The sequence below is a fragment of the Ambystoma mexicanum genome, chromosome 6p, assembly GCF_040938575.1.
Source record: "Ambystoma mexicanum isolate Mex_15411 chromosome 6p, UKY_AmexF1_1, whole genome shotgun sequence".
Lineage (NCBI taxonomy): Eukaryota > Metazoa > Chordata > Amphibia > Caudata > Ambystomatidae > Ambystoma > Ambystoma mexicanum.
The window spans coordinates 163,601,404-163,626,069 of NC_090935.1; positions in this window are offsets into that span (position 1 = coordinate 163,601,404).

The following is a 24,666-nucleotide window of genomic DNA, read 5'->3' on the forward strand; positions in this document are numbered from 1 at the left end:
ATTTCCCACATGGATGGTGTGTGATAAAGTTAAAGTCCCCACAGAAGTGGTGGTTCTTGAAGTTGTAGTCCCCACTGGGATGGTGTGTGATGATACTGAACTGCCCACTGGGAGGGTGCATGATGATATTGAAGTCACCAGAGAGATAGTGTGTAATGATATTGAATTCCCCACTGGGATAGTGTGTGATGATCTTAAACTCTTCCAGAGAGGGTGCATGACCTTATAGAGATGTCTGCAAATATGGGTGTCATTCTTCATTTATTGGACATTTGTATGGCGCCTATACGTGCTTCCAGGTGCCACAAGACAATATGGGGGCTGAGGGTACATGGGAATCAGGAAAGTAGAACAACAAAAATTGTTATATTGGTCTTGTGACGATCCTACCGTTCAAGTGCTTGAAAAGGTAGTAAGTACATGGGGGGAGGTGATAGAGGGAGAAGTGTGATATGGGTCAATACAGCAAGTGCCACAGGGAAAGGGAGGATGAATGCAGTGGACGGGGAGGGCTAGGTTGGGCTAGTCTGGGAAAGGGAGACCAAGGGCAAGTACTGGCAAAGGATGCTGAGTGGACTGGAAGGGGAAGGGACCAGGCCCCAGTCACAGCGGAAGAGGGAGACTTTGCACAGGACGGGCAGAGGGAAGGAAGAGGAGAAAAGGAAAGTCTTGAGAAGTTTCCAGAACTTAAGAAGATCCGGCTCAAGTCTGAGGGCGGGAATGAGGTCGTTCCAGAGGAAGGAGCCAGCCTAAGTAAGGGATCTACGTCCCATTCTCTGCCTGGGAAACATTTGACCTGCAGATAGTTGGAGCCATAGGATTAAAGGGCTCTGGGTGGGAGGTATTTAGGGATGGAAAGCTGGATGTAAAGAGGTCCCAGGCTCCAGATAGCCTTGTGTATGATGCAAAGAGTCTTGAATTTGATCCTTGCAGTCACCAGGAGCCAGTGGAGAGATTTTAGGGCTGGAGAGATGCGGTCCTTAACTCCAAGGATAAGTCTTACTGTCCGATTCTGGATTAGTTGAAGGGAGTAAATGGAGGAAAGAGGCAGAGGCTGTTGCTGTAGTCTAGCCTAGAGAGAACCAGGGCTCTGGAGACGTTGAGCTTCTAGGGGAAGGCAAGGCAAGGTAGAATGATCCTCTTGGCAAGGCCCTTGATTTTATATATATATATATATATATATATATAGAGAGAGAGAGAGAAAACACAAAACAAGGTTTTTTGCCTCGGGGGGGGGAGGAGAACGGGGGGACACACAAGGAGTCATGCCAGAGGGGGGGGGGGGGGGAGAAACAAGGAGCAGGCATCCCAATGAGAAGGATCTCTGTTTTGCTGCTGTTAAGGCAGAGGTCATTGGCGGAGCACCATGCCTGAAGGGCAGTCGGGCAGTCAGGTATAAAGGAGGAGGAGGTAGAGGATTGCAGCTTGAAAGAGAGCTGTGTGTCATCTGTATTCCACTGGAAATGAGGGGAGAAAGAGGAGATCAGGTGGGCCATGGTGACAGGATAGAGCCCTGAGGATTCCATAAGTAGAGAGTGTGGTGGATAAGAAAAAAAGGACCCATTTGCACTTGGGAAGGTCTGGTTGAAAGGAAGGAGGTAAGTCACGCCAGTGCCCTGTCCGTGATGCCAAGGGTATCATGGACAAGGTTTATGAGGATGGAGTGGTTGACTGTGTCAAAGGCAGAAGAAAGTTTAAGGAGGGTCAGAACAGAGGGGAGTGTTAGAGTCCAAGTTAGAGAGTAGGTCTTTATGTTGAAGCCGCCATAAAGATGTGTCATGATATGGAGGTTCCCACAAATATGGCATAGGATGACAATTTCCCAACGTTAATAGTGTCTGATGGTTTGGAAGGCTCCACTAGTCTGTTGTGGAGGATTTTAAAGGCTCTATAGGGATGGTACATGATGATATTGAAGTTCACAAAGATTAGGAATGTCATTATATTGAAGCCTGTGAGGGTGTCCTCACTTATTTCCCCAATATATCCTCCTCCCAGGTGGTCAAGGAAAGGCCATTGCTTTTGTATCATGACCCTGTGGGTTGGATATGTGAGTGAGAAACACCTGGGTGGAGGAGACCTGGGGAGTGGAGATGATGCGCCCATGGGTGAGACATGGTATCCCCCATTTCTCTTTCCAGTGAACTTAAAACCCCCGAGGTCTTTGTAGGTTACGGTCGGTCCCATCCCTATCTTTCCCATAGATAATTTCCCTGTAGACATCATTCAGGTACTGGGAAGGGGACGTGACACCACAGAGACATAAATCCTCTTTATAATGACTCTTGCATACAAAGACATCACTTTGGTACCGAGAAGAGGAAGAGGCATCAAACACAGAAGAAAGACTTTGGTTGGACACTTAGCGGTCTAGTCTTTTGGAATTGTAATTGATGCCTGGAACTTTAAATCCAGGATGCGATGGCACGAGAGGGACTTCTGTCTCCCTGTGGGAACAAGGCGTGACCTCTTTCCTTTCCAATCGACCCTCCCAGGTCCAACTGGGGTCCTTCCTCTCTGACATCTTTTTCTCCACCTGTGGTGTCCCCCAGGGATCTAATCTCTCTCCCTGGCTGTTCAACCAGTATCTGGCACTCCTTGCCCACTGCATCGCCGCTCTCTGCCCCAACTTTCAGTGCTATGCGGACGATACCCAGCTCATTTTCAGGCTACCCTCGGCCTCCTCCTCTCCTTCCCTCATCTCTGGCTGTCTGCTATCCAGGAATGGTGTGCCGCCAATGACCTCTGCCTTAATGCCAGTAAGACTGAGATTCTACTTATCGGCACACCCACTCCCTCCTTCCCTGCAGTTCTCTGGCCAGCCTATCTTGGCCCTCTTCCTACCTGCAAGGCAAAAAACCTCGGGGTCATCTTCGACTCCACACTCTCCTTCTCTCCTCATATATCTGACGTCTCTAAGAAGTCACACTACCAGCTGCACCTCCTCAGAGGTATTCTTCCCTTCCTCTCCTTACCCCAGAAGCTCACTGTCTCCCGAGCCCTGGTTCTTTCGAAGCTGGACTACTGTAACAGCCTCTATCTTAATCTGCCTGCTTCCACTCTCCGCCCTCTGCAACTCATCGAGAACAGAACTGCGAGACTTGTCCTTGGCCTCAAGCCCAGGGACCGTATCTCTCCAGGATTGAAATCTCTACACTGGCTCCCAGTGGCTGCGAGGATTAAGTTCAAAACCCTCTGCATTGTCCACAAGGCCTTCTGGGGACTGGGGCCTTAATACCTTCAACTCTCTCTTCCTAAATATCTTCCTTCCCGAGCCCTTCGCTCATCCGTTTCCAACTCCCTCAGGGTTAGCCGCTTCTCGAAGCAACGAGCTGGGGGTAGATCTCTCTCTGCGGCAGGGGCCTCCCTCTGGAACAGCCTTCCTGCCTCCCTGAAACTTGAGGAGAACCATCTCCGGTTCCGGAAGCACCTCAAAACCTTCCTCTTTGCCTCTTCTTTCTCTCTCCCTCTCCCCTGCTAAATCCTTCACTGAAACTGCACTGAATCTGCAACTGGGCCATCTCACCGACCTCAGTCCTGGGCCCAGCCACTCTCCACTTGCACTGCCACCCTGGCAACCTCTGCACTGCGGTCTGTCTCTGTATCCCTACAGCCCGCCCCTTCCCAGCACTTGTCTGCACTTACTTTGCACTTGCCACCAGCTGGCCCTATTTATTTATTTATATTATTCTACTTACTTGTACTGCACTTCTCCCTTCCCCTTTCCCCTTGTACTTTTCCCTCCCCCTACCCCTGCACTTGCGCGATCTGAATGACACCTGGCCTAGTAGGATCGTTGTCTGTCTTCCCCTTGTTTCCCCCCCCTGCCTCGTCGCGCCTTGAAACACTTGTGTATAGGCGCGTTACAAATGCCATATCATATCATAATGCCATATGTCATATATCATATTAAGGCGGGAAATGAGAGGAGAAGCGGAGACCCGGAGAGGCAGGAAATGGAGGAGCGGAAACCGGAGAGAAGCCAGGTCGAGACTCACGAGCAAGCCGGGAGAAGTGTAACTGACGTGGGAAGCTGCATAGACGCCAGGAGCGGAGAGCAGCTCCCTGGACAGTGCTTACCAGTGCTCCAGGCAAGGCAGCAGCGTGATGCGAGTTCTGTCGAGGTGTCAAACACCAGATTCTAGACATCCACAACACAGAATGCGTATTTGTCACACACTGCATTCACCCAGGACCCACCCACAGCGTACCCACAACATACGGTCGTTGGGGAAGGCTCCAGCCAGTCTGGTCGGCACTTCCCCACACTACCATATATGGAACTTCCACCCAACAGCCAGTCAGGGGGAAGGGACAGAGTCAGGGCTTCCCGGGACTTCAGGAAGATCAAGGTAACAGGTGATGGAGGGCAAGACGCTACGGGGGCCATCTTGTCTCCATCAGGAATCTACCGATTCCAATGACAGGGCCTGGGCATCCCAAAATGGAGGACGCTCAGGGCACCAGTCAATTCAGTACAGAGCTGCCACCAGCCCGTAGCCTGCTCTGTGGGCCACGCACAGGTGCCCAAAAACATACACTAGGGGCACAGGGTTGTACCCCCACCCATGGGTGCCATAAGGTGGGAGCTGCACCGACAGGAGTCCCACATGAACGCCTGCGTGGAAAACACGACAGAACACACGATTAAAAAGCAGTAAAGGACAAGGATACGGAGGCCCTGTCCCTCTGACGCATTTCCAGCATCACAGTCCCCCCAACCCCCAGACGGAGGTTAGGGTTGCCTAATCTCCCACGAGATAGCACCCTCATCCAGACGGTCAACATACCTTCTGGAAAGGCCATCTTCGTTATCGTGACTTTTCCCTGGCCTATGGTCTATGGTGAAGTCTACCCCTTGCAGGCTAATGGACGACCTGAGCAGTTTCGGGTTCTCACCCTTCATCTGCATAAGCCACTTCAGGGGCTTATGAGCTGTTTAGACCTTGAAGATAGACCCCGTAAGGTAGGGCCTAAAATGCCTAAGGCTCCAAACTATACTAAAACATTCCTTTTCAACAGTAGCCCATCTAAGTTCTCTACCCTTGAGTTGTCTACTGATGAATATGATCCCTTCCTTTGTCATCAAACTGGGACAAGACAGCTCAAATTCCAGTGTCGCAGGCGTCATTTTGAACGATAAAGGGCTTGCTGTAATCAGGCGCACACAACACAGGTGCCCTACACAGACTTTCATTCAAGCCATTAAAGGCCCTCTGACAGTCGTCAGTCCAATTAACCTTCCTAGGCTGTTTGGGTGAAGTCAGAGCTGTCAGGGGTGAAGCTATGGTTCCATAGTCTGCCATGAAATTGCAATAATACCCAGTGAGGCCCAAAAAGGATCTCACCTGGGTTTGAGTAGTGTCTCGCAGTCATGTACATCCTGTACTTTACTGGGGAGTGGTTGGATTTGACACCCTCCTACCTCATGACCAAGATACGTGACTTTCCCCTGAGCTATCTGGCACTTGGTGGCCTTGATAGTGAGGTTAGCCCCTTTCAAGGCCTGCAACACCTTATCCTGATGTGTCAAATGCTCTTCCCAGGTAGAACTGTAGATGGCTATGTCATCTAATTAGGCCACACAAAAGGCTTGCAGCCCACTGAGAGCATGATTGACCAATCTCTGGAAGGTGGCAGGGGCATTCTTCAAGCCAAAAGGCATGACCCTCAACTGGTAGAGTCCCTCGGGTGTTGAGAACACCATCTTTTCCTTGGCATGGTCCGTCAGATCTATTTGCAAATAGCCTGAGGTAAGGTCAAAGGTGCTCACAAATTTGGCAGCACCTATGGTGTCCACAAGCTCATCAGCCCTGGGCAATAGGTGCGTGTCAGTTTTGTTGACGGCATTGCCTCCTCAGTAGTCCACACCGAACCTCCAATCCTTGGTACCTGCCTGGGAACTTGCCTTGGGGACAAGGACCACGGGACTGGACCAGGGACTGGTTGAGGGTTCAATAACACCCAGATCCACCATCTTGGCGACCTCAGCCTGAATGTGGTTCTTAACTTTATTTGACATATGGTAGCACCGGCTTTTGACAGGCACACTGTCACCAGTGTCAATTTCGTGCCTACATGGCCTGGTGTCAGTGAAAACAGAGAGGCATACTGCTGGAGGCCCACTGCTGCTCTGTTGTCAGATCGGGAGAGAGATGTATTCCCTCCACTGAGCCATCCTGAGGGTTGCTATGCAGCAAATCGAGAAGGGGCTCACTCTCATCCTCTTCTTGCTCTGAAGCTAGCAAGAGACATGAGACTTCTACTCGCCTGTCGAAAGGCTTCAGCCTGTTACCATCCAATACCTGAGGGGCTACGCCAGGGACTCCCATGTCAACCAGATAATTGACTTTGCGCTTCTTGGAGATGATCCTGAAGGGTCCAGTCCACTTGTCTGCCAAAGCTCTAGGCTTGGTAGGCTCCATCACAAGGATTTCCTGTCCCGGAGTCCAATCCACTTGCGAGGCTTTAAGGTCATGCCAGTACTTATTCAATTCCTGGCTGGCCTAGAGATTCGCTGTTGCCTGACCCATCATCTGTGTCATCCTCCGTCTGAGGCCTTACACATAGTCCCCCACTTGCTTGACGGGACCTAGAAGGGTGGCCTCCAAACCTTCTCTGATCAAGGCAAGGGGCCCCCTCACGGGATGTCCAAAGAGTAACTCAAAGGGGCTGAAACCAACACCCTCTTGAGGCACCTCTCTGTAAGCAAACAGCAGGCATAGCAGGAGGAGATCCCATTTTCTCCTTAGGGGCTCTTCCAAAGCACCCAGCATGCCCTTGAGAGTTTTATTAAATCTCTCAACCAGACCAATGGTCTCAGGATGGTAAGAGGTGGAGAACTTATAGGTTACCCCACACTCTTTCCACATGGTTTTCATGTAACTAGACATGAAGTTGGATCCTCGGTCAGAGACAACCTCCTTAGGGAATCCAACACGGGTGAAAATGCCCAGGAGAGTCCTGGCAACCACCTTAGCAGTAACAGTCAGAAGGGCTATAGCCCCAGGGTACCTGGTGGTATGATCAACCAAGACCAGGATGAACCGATGCCCACCTGATGTGGGAGGGGTCAAGGGGACTGACAAAGTCGATGCCCACCCTCTCAAATGGTGTGCCAACCACTGGCAATGGCTGCAGTGGGGCAATGACACTGCCTCCAGTCTTGCCAGACAACTGACAAGTTGGGCAGGTCCTGCAGTGCGACTCCACTTCTTCTCCCATCCGGGGCCAGTGGTAATGGGCAGAGAGCCACTGCTTAGTCTTCTTGGTACCAAGATGACCAGCTAAGGGCACCTCATGTGCCAACTGCAGCAGGAAGGGCCTGTAAACCTGGGGTACCACCAACCTCTTGAGGGCACCAGGTTCAGGCTTAGTGGGCTCACTAACAAGGAGCTCACCCTCCCAATACATCTGGAATGTCCTAGGCACTTGTCTGGGACAGGGTCTGTTTCCTCAGACCCTCGAGAGAACGGCACTCTCTCTGTCCCTTACAGAAGTCTGCCCGTGAGGGTCCCCCTTCAGCTAGCAAGCATTGAAGGTCGGCTGGTCCTTCGGGTTGAGTACCTCTCCCACAGGAAAGTCTTCTGGCTCGTCTCCCACTGGAGCCTGGATCCCAATGGGTACTGTCGGAACAGCAGGAAGGAAGAGCTGCACCGCCAGGAGTCCCACATGAACTCCTGTGCGGAAAACACGACAGAACACAGGATAAAAAGCAGTAAAGGACAAGGATACAGAGGCCATGTCCCTCCGATGCATTTCCAGCATCACAGAGGGAAGCCCTCGATGGGACCAGTGACAATGGCCTTGTGAGAACGGGGTATTCACAACTTTCATCTCTGTCCCCAGTATCCTTTCAACCCACTCAGTTTCCTGTGGCCCCTCACGCCTCTATCTATTTCTGTAGAGTAGAGGATTCCATGCACAAAGATCATATCTGAATGAGGAAGAGGGAGGCTTAGCCACGAGGAGTGCATACCAGTACTGACAGGAAGAAGATCAGGCAAGAAGGCATATGTCCACTGCGGAACCGACATACGCAGTACAGTCTGCTAAAACCCACACCGGTCATAAAAAGGGAAGAAATACTGTGTACATTGTCAAGCCTGCCCTCGAGGAGCGAGGAACCAGACGCTGCTTTCATGGCGAGAGAACGAGGGAAAGATAGCAAGACGCTGCCAGGAAGGGACATATGTCTCCAGCAGTTCCGAGGAGAAGCAACTAGTCCGGAAACGTGGAGAGAGGAAACCTGACCGGTGAAAGCAACATCAGAGAAAAAAGCACAGCCGAGGACGCTAGTGAGAGCATGTCACTGCAAAGTCGCCGAGAGCAGATCACTGAACGCCAAAGCAGCACAGAAGCCACACTCCATTCCCAGGATGGACCAGAGACCGCAACAGCATTTCGCCATGGCAACAAAAGGGTCGGGCCGTCTGGTGGGACGTGAAGGCTACCCATAAGATAGAAAAGAACATTGCAATACGCAGAGGTCAAGAAAAAAGGGATATACAACCAAGTGAGGAAACAAAAGCCAACTTTACAAAGTATCCTAAATTGAACAGTACCTGGCAGGAGAGTACACCAGGTCTGTTCAATGGGACATTGAGAAAACCAGGGGTAGTGAACCCACAAACGAATAACAAACAACTTGTAGAAATAAGAAGTGTTGTAAAGTAGCCTATGTGGGACAGTACCTGGCAGGAGAGTACACCAAGTATGTTGAATTGGATATTGGGTGAAAAATGGAGAGAACCCCAAACATAACACAGCAGGGTCTGGGACCCATGTGAGGGCAGGTGACCTCTACAGAAGTGGAATCCTGGGGTCAAGGACCCATAAAAGATCGAAGGGACGCACAGGCAAGGGCTTGGGTCCCAGAAAAAATTGAGTAGACCCTGAGGCAACCCAGGAGAACCTGGGGCTCAAATAAGAAAGAAAGAAAGAGAAGTGCAAGAAGTTGTATCAAGGGGTCAGGGACCGACTAACAAAGGAAGAGACATTTTTTGGAACTCCAAGATATTTATTCAAGTCTGGCAGATAGTGCACCAGACTTAACGCAACAATCTTTGAGCTGGAGAAAGAAGAATACTAAGGGACTTACCTCCTTGAAACTTGGAAAATACATTTTATTGAACAAAAGGGTCTAGAGTGAAGTCTGGCAGGATAATGAACCAAACTTCATACTCCATTTATGTATGGAGGAGAAGAATAAGAAGCAGAGACTCCCCCTTGAAACTTGGCAACTTTGTTTATACTCACTGTGTTTACTCATTAAGAATGGGAAGTTGTATGTCTACATCCAGAAAGTGAGAATCTCCCTCTGGATCAAGAAGACACCCAGTTTTTCCTTAGTTAGTTGGCATAAGGGACAGAAATATGTTTGGACACAGGATGGTGGCCAGCTTGCTTTTCACCACATGCTGAGTCCTTGATGTTTTGTTTGAGCCATGGCAACCCCTCATAGAACTGGGCAAGGTAGATTTTTCCTTTTTGTTTTATAATAAAAGTCTTTGGCAACAAGCAAGCCACCACTGTGTCAGACTCGTACTTCTGCTCCCTTACATTGGTGTGTCACGATGTGAAATTCCCACTGAATATTTGTCATGGTATGGATGCAGACCATGATGTGTGATGATGTTCAAGTTTCCACAGAGATATGTGATGTTTTTAATATCCTCAAAGTAATGATACATGATGTTTCTACATCACAGCAGGGATGGTTTTTAATGATATTGGAGTCTACGCAAGGATTTAGTGTGATGATACAGATTGACATAAAGAATGCTATGGGCCCGATTCATGAATATTTGCCCAGCTCAAAGTGAATCTGCACTGCGGAAAAGTGACTTTGCGCTTCCAACACAACCCCTGATTCATGGAACTGTGCAAAAATGACTAAGCGCTGACTTTGCCCAGCAAAAATACACTTCGCACAGTTGCATGAATCAGGGTTTGTGTCGGCAGTGCAAAGTCACTTTTCAGAAGTGCACATTCACTTTGAACCAGGCAAATATTCCATGAATCGGGCCTTTCATTATTATACTGCAATCCTTACACGGTCAAAAATAATATTAAAGATGGCACAAGATTGATGTTCATTTGTGTTAACCATACCAAATGGATATTTTGTTATGATGTTTGGATCCCCAATAGAGGTAGTATTTCATTCTATTGAAGTTCCCAAACGAACGATATCTCAAAATGGATGTTGCTTGGTGATAGTAAAAGCATTAGTGGTTTCTAGTCACCTGGCCACAAGGGTCTCCTCCCCAGCCGGGAGAGCTTCCTAGTTCCTGGCATGCACAGTGGAGATGTGCTCAAAGGCGCCTCCATCTCTGCTCCAAAAGAAATAATGATTTCCTTTGTGGCTCAGGGCGGAGGAGCTCTGGGGCCAGGCAAATGGAAACCAGTGATGCTTTTACTGTCACCACATCCATGGGGCATCCATCTCCTGCTGCAAAACAAATAGTTATGTATTTCCTTTGCAGTGCGAGCTGGAGGAGCGAGGGTGCCTGCATCTCGCGCCACAAAAGAAATAATTTCTTTCTGAAGTCCAAGATGCATGCACTTGAACATCAGAAAGAAGTGATTTCTTTCTGAAGTCCTGCTCTCCCCCCCCCAGAACATGGTGTGGCAAGGTCCATCCCCCACAACATGGGAACTGCCGGGTCCCCCACTATGGCAATGACACCACGGGTTAATAGGATTACATGTTAGGGGGCAAAGTAGTTCTGTGTTATGCAAGGCATCAAGAATTAAAAAACAAATAACAGATTCACTTTTCTAAAATCAATGTTTTGGGAGTAAGCTGCAGCGTAAACTTCAGTTCTTGGCGTTGCATTCTGTGATGGTGTGCCCACTGGAGCAGTCTCCCTTCTGTGTTCGTTGGAAGAGGGTTTTGGTTTGTTTGTTTACAAATATTAACCCCTAGCGCATAGCCAGCGGAGTAAGCTGCAGTTTGTGGCTTAGTGGCTCAACACTGGGTCAAGTAGCTGTGAGTTAGGGGGAGCAGCCTTGTTGTACTGGAAGTTGCTAATGTTATGCGCCATAAGTTGCCTGCTGCTTTCTTTGATCTCCTTGGTTTCACCCTTTGGATATGAACATTTATGATCTGCACTCACGTTTGAGCCCCCGGCTGAAGCATTTCTCTGCTCTCTCTACTACTCGTGAGAGGATTCTACCTTCCAAAAAGGCCCTGGTTGTGACACAGCAATTGAAGCAGTTGTCTGTTTCCCCAGTGACAGCAGTGAGTGATTCACGCTCCATGCGGAACAACATGAGCGCGAGATCTTTGAGGTCAAAGAGGTCTTTGCTCCTGTTAGAGGCTGCCACGATAGTAAACAGCTTTGACCCGGTAATTAAATCTCTGGCGTGGAGAGATTTGATGTTGGTGAGATCTCCAGGTTAAGGGTTTTTGTGACACCGTTTCTCTAGGGATCTGATTGAGAATTTGTTGGAGGTGAGCTCAGGGGTGTAACAAGGGACGGATGGTCTTAGCGTGGTTGATTTTTAAGGGGGCATGAGTGTCCAACGGCTTCATAGCAGAATTGTTGAATAATTCTAGGATGGCTGATGTATTCCCTGTGGTGGGGAAGTCTGAAGTTTCCTTCTAGCTTATTTTACCGGGATGGTTTTAGAATGGGTGGTGCTAGGTGAGTGAGCATTTAGCCTGAACTTTGTGGGCCATAGTCGAATGAGTGATCGATTGTGGGATGTCAGCATTGTCAGATCAGTGAGATAGGGTCTGTGCAGGTTATGACAGTGGATGATGTAAAGACCAAGGGTGTAATTACGAGGATGGAGGTAAGTAACTGTCTTTACCGGCATGGAGCAAATATTGTGTCCATGTAGGTAAGAGCCGCTAATAGAGGGCTATTACGACTTCGCAGGCACGAGCTATGCGCCATGCCGGTAAAGACATTACTGGCATGCCACTAAAGTCCCGAAAATGGACCTTAGCAGCATCATGTATAGCGCAGATTGCACTACCGGCATGAAGGAAGACGGCATTAGCGGTCACCACTAATGGCGGTGACCGCTATCAGCGGTGAAGCGGAACCGGAAGTAGCGTCATTGCACAGGAACAGGAAAGAGCACGGCGGCCATCTTTAAAAACCCAATCCATTGCCGTCCTCAGCAGCCAGGACCTGTAGTATACTGCTGTGGGGCAAAATCAATCCACAACAACAATACTATACCCAAAGCTGTGAAAAAGGGCATCTCCCACCAGCGCAAGGAGCACTTTAATGAAGATGAGCTAACCATGCTTGCAGAGATCCTGGCAGAGAATGCCGATGTGTTTGCCCAGAGCCTCAAGAGGGAGGCTGTCATCAGAAAGAAGCAGATCTGGGAACTAGTGGCAGAAAGTCAGCGCGGTTGGCAACACCCCCGCACAACTAAGGACTGCAGGAAGAGGTGGAATGACTTGCGCCTGCGAGGCTGCAACATCCTCTCGGCAAACAGGAGCCAGGCCATGGCAACTGGCAGAGCAGAAAGCTCTTCCATTAAGCTGTCCCGGTGGGAGGAGATATGTACAATCCTCATTGGCATGGAGGCCATTTAAGGCGTTGGTGATATGGAGTGTGGCCCAACATCATCGGCGGAAGTAGGTGAGTGTCCTAAGAAAACACTGTGATGCATAGTCTGATGATAGTCCACCAATGTGTCTGTCTGAAGAGGCAAGCCATGCCCTAATACACACACATTCCAAGCCTACTTGTTGTCCGCAGTATAGACACATGCAGATGCCTGCAGCAAGACAATGCCATACCACATCAAGTTGTTAATGGCATAAGTCACAATGCATGCAGCCCACACAAATATGCATGTCACATAGCATACGTCTACCCCAACATGAGTGACCCCGATGGATGCCTGCATTACCCACCCATATAGCAAGCAACGTGATCATCCAAACTCCACTGCCTATTACCCTCTATTGTGCAGATGAGCAATTACACAAATGTATGCATGATGCTTCTCAAACCATCACTCATGCCGTCCCTCTCTTCGACCCACGCAGGCTCAGATAATGACAGCGAGGCCCGGGACTAACCTCTACAGCCGACCACACCCCGTAAGAGGGCCTGGGATGAAGACAACAGGCCTTCCACCTCAAAAGCCCAAGACAAGCCTCAGCATGCACCGCAGAGGAAATCACCTCCGGATGCCATGGCACCGTGGCCGCCAAGGGCCGTTGACACTGAGTCCACAACTCCAGTCACACTGCCACAGGACACTGTAGAATCTACACTCTCAGCAGAGAGCAGTTCTGTCGGGGAGGCGGCAGCAACAGCACCCCTGGCTGAGGACGAGGCACAGGAACAGGTGTGGGTGCCCGTGGAGGACGACTCCTCCAAATTGCCTGGAACACCAAGTCCGGCACCATCCCCGCAGCTCACGTCCATAGACTCTACACACGCCACCACCCAGGAGCAGTATGGGGGGGGGGGGAGTACAACCTGAGTCCCATAGGGGACCCAATAGAAATTGTGCATGATCCACAAGCACCCTCCACCTCCACAGGTGTACCAGCGGGGGTGCAGCGGCAGGAGGAGCTGACCTTCCTGGTGCGACAATTCGTAACTGACAATGCCCAAGCAAGGCAGGAGTGGCGCAAAAACACCACCTCTATGGGCAAGATCATTGCCAATAGCACAACTAGACAGTGCGAGGAGGTATCAGCCCTGTGGCAGTCCTCAGCCGCATTGCTGATGCATTGGAGGATGAGCGTCCAGCACCCCAAGTGGAGCAGGCGGCAACCCCATTGTCCTCGAGCTCAACACAGACTATCCCACTATGCAGGTCAGCGTGCACCCTGCGCTGCCCAGAAATGCCGCCACCAAGTGCAGTGATTGGCATGAAGTAGACGGGCAGCCTAATGAAGGCAATAGACACTTGTTTAGATATGTGTGGGGGAGTTGTGGGGCAAGACGGAGAGGGGTGAGGGTGCGTGGGGAAGTTGTGGGGGGAGGTCGAGGGGGGTGAGGGTTGTGGGGGAGTTTTGGGGGTGAGGGAGGTGAGGGGTTAGTGCACTTTCATCTTCATTGTACAGTTCAATACACCCGTTGTGTGAAAAAAAATTCTTGAGTGGACATTCATCATTGCGCATGTGTCATTTATTCATATACAGTGCATAGTTTACATGTACTCCGACACCCAGTGCCCTCTGTCCAACTATCATGTCACCTTCTGCAGCCATGTGTGTCAGAAATATTGTGCAATTACTGACTGACGCACAACACATCCCTCCTGTGCATCGGCACCGCGATGATGTGCAGCCACATCTTCTTCATCACCATGTGGTTGCAGTTCAATGTCAGCGGGCAGGGGCACGTTCCGTCGGATACACATATTGTGCAGCATGACACATGCCATGATGATCTTGGCCACCTTCTCATGCCTGTAGAGGAGTGCCCAACCCGACCGGCTAAGGCAGCGAAACCGTGCCTTCAACAGCCCAAAGGTCTGCTCAATGACCACACGGGTGTGGGAATGATTGTAGTCCTCCTCGTGCCTGTTCTGTCGATTTCGGACAGCGGTAAGGAGCCACGGCTTCAAGGGATAGCCACTGTCACCTGCCTGGGAGGCAAAAAAGGTATATGTCAGTCGATTCATGATGAACAGCTGTACTAGTCACACATGCCTGCAGATTATCGTTGGTCACATGCACATGTCCCTGGTTGTATGCACGCCATTTTTAGGCCCTCAATGTGTCCTGTGCCATGGACTAATGGTGTGGGTTGCATCTTCAAGATGATACAGTGTGCACTGCTGTCATGTTTCTCATGCATTGTGTACGCATACAGCTGTGTTCGTGTCTAATTTGTGATGTGTTCTGTGGGATTTTTTGACTGGGAGCGTTGGCAGTAGGCTCTGCAATGTTAGGCATTCAGCGCTGATTTTTCCCATAGTCACATGCTGCATTCCTGTGGTTGTGGTGGCCCTGTGACAGACAGTGGATTCCCTTGGTGGTTTTGTTCAATGCACTCCCATGTATGCTTGTCCTGTGTGGTGATTTGCTGGAGACAGCAACATAGTGCATATTCACTGCATGGTGCCGGATGGTTTTACGGAGTGTGAGGTCCGCTGATGAGTGGTGCTCGTGTTGTGGGATGTGGGGCGGTTTACTTTTTGACATGTTGTGATAGGTGTCAACCTTACTTCATTCCTATGGGATTTGGGTGTGATGTTCTGTTTGGGATGCTTTGGGGCACTGTGTTTATTGATGTGCACATCGTGCTATCACATCAACATTGACACCATGGTGGTGTGTGCATCTCTCTCCCCATTTCAGTGCCATGTGCCTGTCATGCAACTTACCAAGCTGCCAGGCACGTCATCCAGCATGTAGCGTGGAGTTCCGCAGGACCATTGAGTCATGAGTTGATCCGGGAAATCGGGTACAACAATGTGTGATGATCTGGCTGGTGTCACATACCATCTGCACATTGATGGAGTGGTATTGCTTGTGGTTACGGTACACCACCTCCATGGCATGCGGGACCACCAACTCCATGTGGGTGCAGTCGAGGGCACCTATACAATTTGGCATGTCTGCCAGTGCATGGAAGCCAATTTTTGTATCAAAAATCTCCTGGGGAGTCCGTGGTAGGGATATGTAGTCCCTTGTGTGCTTGAGGAGGGCATCCAGCACTTGGTTCAGAATGCGAGAATATAAGGGTTGTGATATGCCATGCATGTGCCCCACTGTGTGCTGGTAGGTGCCTGTGGCAAGGAAGTGGAGCACCGACACTATCTTGAGTAGAGGGGGGATGGCGGGGCGTATTTCAATGAGCCTGACAATGTCGCCGTGTATCATGTCCACGATGGTTGTGATGGTATCCCGGTCCAGACGGTACAGGGTGTGGATCTGCTCAGGGGTTAGGTTGAATGCACTGGCTCTGATGCGAGGAATTGGTAGAAGAAATGTTGTTTCTGCAGAAATGCATTTTCATAGATACAATACAATAGTCTCAAAAGCCTAATGCCACAACTGTATTTAATACACCCTTACATGGGGACACCCAAGTCAGCCCCCTTGCACTAATATAAAGTCCAGTTAAATGAAGATGTTTTGAACTGGTTCCAGTCACTCACAAATGGTTGTTTCTACAGCTTTCAAATTGCTGCTATGAATGTCACCGGGAGGATATTTTAGAAGGTACATTCATTTTAAATCTGCCAAAAATCCCCCTGGGGTACTATGGGCTCCATAAATCGGGAATTACACTACCCTACCACCACTTTAAATCCCATGGGAAACACAGGGGACCAAGTGGCAGTAACAGTAAAAAGATCATGGTGGTAATTACGCAGATTTCCTTCCATCCTCAAACCTCTTTTCCTGGCTACACACCACCCCTTTTAGACACTCCAAATTACCCTTTCTCCCTTGCCACATCTCCTTTCCTTGCCCCTCATCACCGCTCTTTCAGTCATTCCACGCAGATCCAATGTTCAAAGCATATATTAAAGCCAAAGCAGTTGGCTTTGCCAATGCTTGTTTTTAGTTTGATTTGGACGTGCTTTGCTCTTCTTTCTACTCTTGTTGCCACTGCCACATAAAGTTAAGAAAACAACCTGCTTGAGACCTTCTGTGTCTGACAGATGCACTAATGCTAATATCGCCACCTGACCAGAATGCAGCAACTTACAAACTGCTGTTCTGTACACACAGAACAAAATTGTAAGACATGTTTTCAAGTGTAACTGCTCCAGCATTTTAGCTTTCTGTTTCACAGGCAGTGTAACTTACACTCAGCGCGCGCTGATCAGGAATATTATTTTAAGTAAAACCTTTAAATAATGAACAAGTAAATAAAAAAAAAAGGTTTCTAATGCTCATTTGAATATTGCAGCCCTATTGACTACTTGCCGGCCCTCATCACAGAGTATCTGTCCTGCAGCTCAGTCCCACACATGCAGTTCAAGATCACAACACAGAACTTGCCCATTGACAGTAAAAAAAAACGGTCTTTGAATTAACTTTTTTCTGCCTGCAAACAGAGGCAATACTCCTACAAAACAAATACACATACAATAAAATCAGCTCCAAGTTACGTTTCCATTTGTGAGAACTAGAGGGAAAGTTTAAATGTCAAGCTCCCTGTGATTTGAGTGGTTTTGGGGTTACAATAGGTGAATCCTGTAGCCGTGTAAAGTGCAAGGCTGAGTCATTCAGGCAGGGCCTTTGTCATTGAGAATCACTAATTGGCTGCATTGACACCTCGCCCTCTTTCCAGATACATTACAATGCGCGTTCCATGGCAATGTGGAAGAGGCTGCCCAGCACACCAACAGAGGACTGGGGGAGGGGGCTGCTTTGCAGGAAGATTCCTGGCTCTTCATTTCAGTTTGAGTGAAAAAAAGCTGTTTAATTTTAAAAAGTGAATGCCCGCCATATGTCGTACTCTCCTCTCTAACACATACAATTAAAAATGAACAATATGTGTGTGTATTTTCTTATACAAGCAAATTTTTAAACATTTGCATTTTATTTTTTAGAGTCTTCAAAAGTCGTTACAATTATTAAAGGATAGTTCCGGGACTTTTTTTTTATTGTCCCTACGGTTCGGCCATGTGTTTTTAAGCATAAATCGGTAGATCGTAGAAAACTTTCCTATGGACCTTACCCGACTTTTCGTCCATTAACGCACTCGAAATCAGCCGCCATTTTCTGATAATCCTATCATTTCCCCCCATCGACCTGGCTCACCTGCTTTTGCGGCACTAAATCAAATCCCCCGCCCCTGAAACAGACTTTATCAAAACATTCATATTCCCCGCCTCTATCCGTGACGTGACTGTGCTGCATAGGCAAACGCGCCCAGGCGTCTTCTACGCGACTCCACACAGAACCCGGAAATCAACACAGATCAGCTCACAACACAGCGCGCCACAATTGGGAATATGAAACTGTACTTTTAAATCAAACCGCAAGATTGTAAATTTGGTAAAGTACATTTATTTGACATCAAATGTTTAGAGAATATTCAGCGATTTTCATTTTTATTTGCTCACGTTCCAAAAAGTTTGTTTTGAGGCACGCGATGTTCCTTTGCTGTACACAGGGTCTTAGATCATCTCACAATACAGCGCCACAATTCGGAATATGAAACTGTGGTTTAAAAGCAAACGGCAAGATTGTACATTTGGCAAAGTACATTTATTGGACATCAAATGTTTAGAGAATATTCAGCGATTTGCATTTTTCTTTGCTCTCGATCCAAAATAGTTCGTCTTGAGGCAAGCGATGCTCGTGTGCAGTACACAGGGTGTTGGTTTACGATAAAATAAGCTCTTCGGTCGCACTGATAATCGCATGGCTGTTCCAACAACGAGGCACTAGGCCACCACAACGGTCTGTATGTTGCATCTAGCCGTTAGTACCGCGTAAGGGCATACTTGTACTTGGCGATCGTCCCATAAAATGGTCAGGGTGGTAACGTTGTTCACGCGGAGAAGCAACTGGCGGTTGAAAAAGCCATCCGCCGGTGTCTGGTACTCGTGACACATACAATAATGAAGGATGTACCTGTTTTAAAAACATAAAAAATGAAATTAGTCTCACCATCAGATCTTTATTAAAATTATTCATTTTATATATTAGGTCGGGAAATTATTTCATAGCTAGGACAGTGCAACTGGGTATTATACGTCAAGGGGGGGCTGTAGGATACTGAGACAGTCCCCCAGTGCAGGGATTGACAGGGAGGCAGTGCAGGTGGAGAGTGGAAGGGCCCAGGACCGAGGTCGCAGACAGTGGACCAGTTGTAGCAGGGGAGAGGGAGAGAGAAAGCAGAAGCAAAGAGGAAGGTTTTGAGGTGCTTCCGTAAAAGGAGATGGTTCTCCTCAAGATAGTGCGCGGTACAAAACAATATGCCACATAGAACGAACAAGTACAACTTAACCCGTCTTTAAAGCTACTGTATAGTAATTAAATTGCGGTATAAACTCATCTAAAGAGTTACTTACATTATATTTGCATTTTCCATTGTGTCTGTGCGTAGGGCAGCCCCGAAATACCACTCCTTCTATGCCGACGTTATTTCTTCTAATGAACGAACATTAAATGGCTTTCGTTTCTGAAATTATATTCATTATCGTTTCTTACGTTATTGCCCCACACCCCCAAAAAGAAGTCTTTCGGGATGGTCCCGGCCTGTCAAGGTCAAATAACAATAGAACCTTATACTGAGTCGTGGGCCATTCCGGCACCCGAGCAAAAAATCAAAGCAGCTGACCTTCACTTTGAACGAGCACACATTCCTAGTTAGCTACATTCAGTGTAAGGCCATCTCACAGGACTTGAAATTTACACTCCATCTTTGCATTTTGTCTGCGTGCATTTGCAGCCCCAGCGAATCATAAATACGGAGACATTCTATATTTTTTGAAAAATGATTTTTATTACTGTTTGGTTTAATTTAATGCGCAAATGAACAAGGGTGGAGAGACATATTGCATGTACACTGAGCAATCACTTTTATTTACACAATACATAGCTACACATATTCAATGGGCCTGCGACATGAGGAGACTCGAGAGAACAGACAATCAAATTACAATAATTTAAACCGTGATGTGTATTTCTCAATGAGCTCTGCTTTAGGTGGACATGGAACAGAGGCAATGTTGGGTGGCAATGCAGTTGTCCCCTGCACAGGTTCGTTCACAACTCCATGTATGTGCCTATCTAGGACATCAACAATAAGTCTCTCAATAAACTCATATTGCATATCCTCAAACACTGGTTTGATCACCCATTGTTTACTTCTTTTAGTGAAGGCCTTATTGTAGCGAAGCGTCCCTAAAGTTCCGGTCGTCCTACTTTGTTGACGGCCAACATTATGGTTATGTGCCAAGACCGCTAGAAGAGTCCGATTTATCATGCCCTCCATGCCAAAATGCAATCGTTTTGGCCTGTACTTTAGGCACATATTGTGGAACACCTCCAAATCTCCTGTGTGGCAGAATTCCGTGAGTCCCCTCAAATCTCTTGTTATAGTTTTATCAAATACAATCTTTTCAATGGCTTTGTGAGTGGGTGATGAAGGAATCAACCACTTCTTCTTCCGTGCCTCCTCTGTGGACAAATGGCCATGTTCACAATTGTGGAAATGTTGGTTTGTGGTCCAGCGGTGAACGTTGCTACAGTGTAGCATTACTGACCGCCATTTTTCCAGTAGAATTTCCAACGACCCTCCACATGTTTTTGAGCTCCACCAAAGATGGTTGCTGATTGACTTGGACCTCTGTGAAATACCTTGCATATCTTTTTTTTTTACCTGCAGCCGACATTTTTTTATTGATTGTTTTTGCAAGATGCCAAACGTCAAATTGGTGATTTATATTTTTGTACTCTTCTCTCATTGTCTTGGCAATTGAAACGTGTCTGTCCGTGGCTATCAGGTCGATCACCATTCCCCGCGATTGTAGTTCTTGCAATGATGCTACAAAGCCAACTTTCTCCATGGCCACTGAGGATGTACTTTGTGACACCTGCACGACCACCGAACTCACAATTTTCTTACTTTCCATGTCCTGAAAGTGGTAGGTGCAGTACTTGGCTGAAAATCCTGGACTGTCGCACTGTCCATCACCGGCTAGCCTGAACCGTTTGCCCGCAAATGTACTATCAATAGACATTTTTTCCATTCTCCAAGCTTCGCTAATGGCTGGAAATAGATAATCGGTTTGGTATTTGTAGAACTGAGTTTTCGCAATGAAATGGATTCCCACAAACTGAAAGAAAGACTCTAACTTTTTAAAACTTGAACCACTAAAAAGTGCAGCCGCTGCACAAAGTAGATTGCCTGCTGGCAGTTGCCCCAGCATGGGTTGTGCAGACCATGAGAAAGGATGATATTTTGTACAGGTGGCATGTATTTTAAGGTTAGTGCCTCGAATTGCACAAGTCACATTAATCAATGGCTCCCCACATACTTCCCCACCAACCGAATGCCCACATTTCATCCGAATAATAATATCAATCAAACAACTATCGAATACAATGAATTTGGCCTCTTTCCTTATACTGTCACTCTGCATCCCAGCTGGTTCGGCCTGTAACGTTGAGGACATGTCACTCACATGAAAGGTAGAATCTCTGATATCGTCTTCCGCTATGTTCAGTGATATTGATGGTGTTTCATGGTCGTCCACTTCATTCTCTTCCATTGCAACATCTGTTCCTTCTCCGGCGATGGGTGAATAAAACAATTTCTTCAACTTTCTCGCGGTCTTAGTTTTTGCGGGTGTGGATTCTGTGAATTGATCTCCGACTGCATCCGAACTACCAGGAGGACATTCACTATCAATGGCTGGTGGTGGTATAGCTCCGTTGTCAATCACTTCATATTCTTCCCATTGGCACGATGCATCTCCAGTCTCAAGTCCCTGCCAAAAGGTTTGACAAGCAACATCTCTCGTTCGCTTCACTGTCTGTGTAGATCTAGTTCGTACACCCACTCGCAACTAGAGGACAGATTGGAAAAGGGATGTTCAGTTTAAACACAACTTACAGTATTGAACTATTAACAGTGAAAAACAACATAATATAGTGACCAGGACACTAACCTTCTTTTGCTTTCTTTTCTTTGAAACTTTCTTGCCTCGAACTTCAACATCAGGACGCTGTTGCTCCGACTCGTGTGTGCATGTCTCCACTTCCTCTTGCGCTGCAACGACTATATTTTCATGATAAGCACATCCATCACGCACTGACGCTCCATCGACTCCCTGAAACATAGAACTTTCATTAGTATGTATAATAATATTGAAAACAAAAAATGTACTTGGGGACCAATACCCACGTGCATCTCAATAGCAAAACACGAATGAACGCTTTGTGTAGAACATTCAAACGACAATTATTCACGCATTGTTGATCTAGTTAGATGGAACTGTCAAGATCCATACCTCGGGCTCCTCATAGACTTCCATTGATGATATTATTGAAGATGATGCTTCAGTAACTCCCTGAAACACAGTAATTGCATTAGTATGGTTTTCTATTTTGTTAAAAAGAACATAAACTTTGTGCAGGCGTCAACGGCTCATCTAAATAGACCTGCACAAATGATCAGTTGTCTAAAATAAATAATGGATATGTAAATATGATTCGATTTGCTCGATCGTTGGAAGTGTCACCACCCAGAGATCTGCATCAACTACTAGGGGTGATGTTCTTGTAGAAGAAACTCTGTCATCTCCCTGAAACATAGTACTTGCGTTAATAAAGAAGGAAGTATAGCGGATGTAATCAAGTCATATGATTTCGCTTGATCGAACTGTCAGTATCCATACCTCGAAATGCATAAGAACATCAAGGGACGATGTAACTGCGGTGCACACTTCTGCAAGCTGTTGCGCCGACCCGTAACTGCATGCTCCCCCTTCTTCTTGGACTAATGCTCCACCGACTCCCTGAAACATAGGACTTTCATTAGTAATGAACACAATATTGAAAAAAGAAAACACATAGGAGGACGACGACAGAAGGACATATCAATGGCTAAAAACAAAAGAAACATTGTGTGTAACAATCACGCTACAAGAATGCAAGATCTGATGATCTCCATCGATGGAACTGTCCGGAAACGTACCTCGAGCATCTGAGTGACATCAACGGTTGTCGTCAATACGTTGGACTCCTCAGCATCTCCCTGAAAGACAGTACTTGCATTATTTTGGATAACAATAATTATAACTGAAAACAAAGACTAGAGGACGAGTACAAGGGTGTACCATTAGGTAAAATAATTACACGATAAATTAAAACTATTGATTTACATGCCTAAAACAAGTCAGTGGCAGAATAGCCAAGTAAGATTACCCGATAGGCGCTTGAAGTGGCTGATGACTGCAATAACGACACGGATGGAGAATCTTCCGCCTTCATATTGAGTGGATACATAAATGGGGAAATTATTGTTAGCTAATGCTACACACTACCGCAAGGCCGAGAGATAAATACGTAAACTTGACTCACCAGTGGAGGGATGTGGACGAATAGAGTGGGAATAGCAGTTGAGAGCAATTTTCGCCTCGCTCGCGGTGTGTTCTTCTTTATTAGCAATGATGTGGAGTACATGTCTGAGCTAAAGTGCCTGCTGCAGATGCGGTATCGATCACCCCTCTTGTCCGCAAAGACTTCTAGGACTCTACTTTCAAGCTCAGACGGTGGATATCCGCAATATCGGACCCATTCTCTTATCTGATCTATTGTCTTAGGGAAAACATGCATTATAGTACCTTCAGATTTATTATGGGTCTTCGAAGGGCAACCGCCAATGGAACAGGCAGGCATTGTGGAAAGTTCTGAAAAGTAAAGATCAACAATTCTCTATGAATACCAATGTGTTAAAAAATTAAATGACACATTAAAGGTTCAATGCAAGGTTCGTTTTGGTTCTTGGAACTATACACGTTATTCACATGCGGATAAGTATTTGAATAACTTTAAAAAAATAGAAAGATAATTTGACTAAACTCAGAACATGTGACTAGTTCCTTGCATGTACTGTCTTGAACGAAAAGAAATTGGACGCAAAATGATTATGGTACATGGCCTTACCTTGACGAACAAACAGTTAGATGCAGGGATCAGAGTAGTTTCTTGTCGTTCACAGGTTGCAAACTGACGAGTTTCCTCGAAGTGGTCACGGAAGTTCACAGAGACGAAGAGCAGATAACCAGCACCTTCACGGGTTGACTAGCAAAGCGCAAAGAAGTTCTCATTAGAAATATGAAGTGGCTTATAAAGAATTCGAAACAGGGGTGTGTTTGTGAATGAATGACGTGTATATGTCGTGGCATTATGCGGTTTGCAGGGGGCCGTCCAGCATGAGGGGGGATGCTTGGCAGGAGACACGGGGTCTGGAGGTAGACATGGGAACAACAACCCATGCTCTATAGACCACGTTGAAGTGTACATGGTCTTTGGCACCTCTTGGCCTTTATCGCTCCCTGACAGCTCCACTTGCCAGCGCAAGTACCCCGGTGCGAACTGCCTTTGATAGGGCGGGGGGTGGATTGGGGCGGTGGTCGTGCAGACAAGACACAGGAAGACTCGTGAATGGAGACACACTTATGTGGATTGCAGGGGGCCGTCCAGCGTGAGGGGGGATGCTTGGCAGGAGACACGGGGTCTGGAGGTAGACATGGGAACAACAACCCATGCTCTATAGACCACTTTGAAAACGAGTCACAGAATACTCAAAGTAACACAGAGAGAGTAATGGAATCGAAAATCTGCTGCTGTGTGTTGTGAAACGGTGTGTTTATACTTATTGAGGAAAGAGGCGTCCTGCCATTTCCATGGCGACACTTCATTAGCTGAGGCGCAGCGATTGTTGACACGAAACGTGCTTTGGCGTTGGGAAATGGGCGGTACGCGTCTGCTGATGTCAGGCTCAGGGGCGGGGGATTTGATTTAGTGCCGCAAAAGCAGGTGAGCCAGGTCGATGGGGGGAAATGATAGGATTATCAGAAAATGGCGGCTGATTTCGAGTGCGTTAATGGACGAAAAGTCGGGTAAGGTCCATAGGAAAGTTTTCTACGATCTACCGATTTATACTTAAAAACACATGGCCGAACCGTAGGGACAATAAAAAAAAAAAGTCCCGGAACTATCCTTTAAGTATTTGCTTCTTGACAAATGCT